Here is a 2,946-nt window from a genome sequence, read left to right as displayed (position 1 = left end):
CAGGCTCTGTTTCCTCTTGCAGCACGGGGCAGGCAGGGGAGGTGCTGCTGATACACTGTGCATGGGGTGCACGGGTGGGATGTCCACCTGCTGGCTCTGCTAAACGGGCTCAGTCTGACATCCTCAGTGCAAAGCAGAACCTGAACTTCTCAGCTGCTGAAACTGAAAAAGGAAGGTCCCAAGGTCTGTTAAAATTGCCGCGAATAAATGCCTTTCTTCGCTGTATTCTTCCATCTACTCTGCGTTCAGCAAACCCAACCCCAATCCAAAGCACTTAAATACCAGTGTATTATAAAAGCTACTTCTCCTTAATACCCATTATTTCAGGTTTTAATGCAGTAAAGGCAGTGGCTTTTACGGTGTTTTATTAAGTCCGAAGCAGCTGTTCAGAGGACCAAATCCTTCTGTTAAGGGACAGATAACCCCCTGTTCCTGGAATCGCATCCTGGAGGCCAAGGCAGCAGGGAGCTCCGACTTCACGTCGCTGTGCCTTCCAGCACCACACACTGCTCCCCTGGGGTTTGATTCTCTAACTTTATTAATAAAAATAATTTGTCAGTAGCACACGCCTTCCACAGGGTTTTATCCCTGAGTCATCTTACTGGCGAAGTGATTTATTATATATAATAATTAACAAAAAAAGACACCCTGAGAGGGTGGGATTCCCTTTGTGCAATGTCTCAGCCCGTTTATTTAAAGAAATCGCTAGCCGAAATGCTGTAATCTGGTTCGTATGCTTTCTTCAGTGTATAAAATAAAGAAAAAAGGTTTAAGTTAACTTACGATCAACAACAGATAATGCTTGGGGGTTATCTATTTTGAATTCTACAAGAGTGCATTGAAACAGCAGTTTCTAAGATGCTCTACCTCCTGTTTGCAACAACAGAGTTAGCAGTACGTATCCGACAGCACATTTGAAGCTACATTTTCAGGTTAGGTTAGCAGCAGTGTTGTGTGCAGCATGCCACACAGCGTGTAGCAGCCTTCCCTTGGTGTGGCCGTGCTCCGTAAGGGCGCTGTGCCTGGTGTCAGTGTGACAAGCTGCACCACGTGCCCCCCGCTCCGTGCTCCCCTCCCTCTCCCAGCCCTCCATGCCCGTGTCTGAGGGGTTTGCTCTCAGCTCGGGGATGAAGCAAGTGCTGCTCTGAGGCCGTTATTATGCACGTTGTTTGTCACTGCTGGTGGTTCGGTTGCTGCTTTGAAGCTACTCTTGTGTTAGCATTACGCCTTAGGCAGAATTGTTCAGTGCTTCACTGTTCGTGTAATTTCACTTGCTTTTATGTTCTCCTCTGTTTTATGGTCTCACTCTGCCAATTTGGATATAATTGTATGGAACTTTGCTTTTGGATTCATCCTGCAACTTTATCTTACAGGAGCTCTGCCATGCAGAACAACACGTGTATGAACTCGAGGCGTTGGGCCTTGCTGTTGCTGAGTTCCCCGCTAACAAAGCACCACAGTTTTCATCTTGTTTCTTAGCATAAAAACACAGTTCTTTTTGAAGGTCAGAAACAACAGGTAATCAGAGCCACATTGATTCAGGAGGTGGCTGTTGCAGATGCCCATCAGAAGCACACGATGAGCCCACCTGAGGTGGCATGTCAGCAGGCCGGGCCAGGCCTGGGGCTGCAGAACACAAGGGGTGGGTGTGTGCATTGCCCAGGCATGGAGCAGAAGGCAGCTCCTCCTGCAGGTGCCGTGGTACGTGCTGCAGAGGTTTTTAGGCAGATTTTGTTTAAGCAGCTGTCAGACGAAAACTCTCAAAGCCCTGTTTTGTTTTGTAAATCTCAGAGTATTCATCATAGGTTGGTGGAGACGAAAGCAGTCGTGTGGCAAAGCCGCACTGCTGGACTTGTGTTCAGGAATTTAAGGGAAATGAACTTCATTTCCCTCATTTGCTCTTCTCTCCTCATCTTCCTTTGTTCCCATGCACTGATGTCTGGCGGTCTCAGAACCAGGCAAATAATTTATTCAATGCAATATTTCCCTGTGCTGCTTTTCACAAGCCTGCGTCCTCCGTGACAGAAGTGCTTCCCGTTGGTGCTGCTGCACTTTTAATGTTACCTTTTATGTTCATGTTTGTTCCAACAGAGTGGCCACTAGCACAGACGACTTGAACTTGTATCACCCGTAAACTGACAACGCTGGAGCCACCAGTTTGCCATTATCCCTACTAGTGTATCTGATTTAATTTTGCGACAGTGGATTAATTCTTAAAATTGCAGTGCTTTTTGCTCGTTAATGGTCAGTAAATGATTCTGGGGGATGGGGGAATGGAATTCATCAGTTTTGTAGTCATTTTAATTCTTCTAGTTTTAAGTTGTTCTATAAATATGTCTTTATGGATGGAGTTTTACTAGCTTAAAAACATCTAATTGAAAACAGTTGCTTAAATCTCTTTGGATCAAGAAGGCAGTAATAAGCAAAGAGAGTATCTTATCCCTCCAATCCAGGAGCGCTTAGCGACTGGTATACGTGGTGCATGTGTAATCAGCTTCTTGTTTCATCTGAAAACCTGAGCTCTGCTGGTGTGAGCTCGGACTTCACCAGCAGCCTATTTTTCCTTGTCTCTACGATGACCAGCTAGTGAAACGAAATAGAAACAAAAATGACACAAGATAAAATAATAATCAGTTTGTTTATGGCACCATTATGTAATGCGTTGTACGATATCACTGGTTTCTAAGAAAGAAGCTCTGGATTTGCCTTCTTGTAAATTACCGTTTTGCTACCCATTATGTAACGGTGTGACGTAACGCTGGCATCAGGCAGGGCTGATCTCTGCTGCTCTGGAGGTGCCAGCAGCTGAACCTGGAGCTGAGATCATTCCATGTCCCCGATCGGTGCTGCTTGCACCTCCAAAACTGACCAGTTTTGAGGGATAGAGATGTGGCTGTGCATGCATTTTCTTTCTGAAACAGCTGAATTGTGTGTGTTGGGGTTTTG

This window comes from Meleagris gallopavo, chromosome 21, assembly GCF_000146605.3.
Source record: "Meleagris gallopavo isolate NT-WF06-2002-E0010 breed Aviagen turkey brand Nicholas breeding stock chromosome 21, Turkey_5.1, whole genome shotgun sequence".
In the NCBI taxonomy this organism is placed as follows: Eukaryota; Metazoa; Chordata; class Aves; order Galliformes; family Phasianidae; genus Meleagris; species Meleagris gallopavo.
This window is presented reverse-complemented; position numbering follows the sequence as displayed.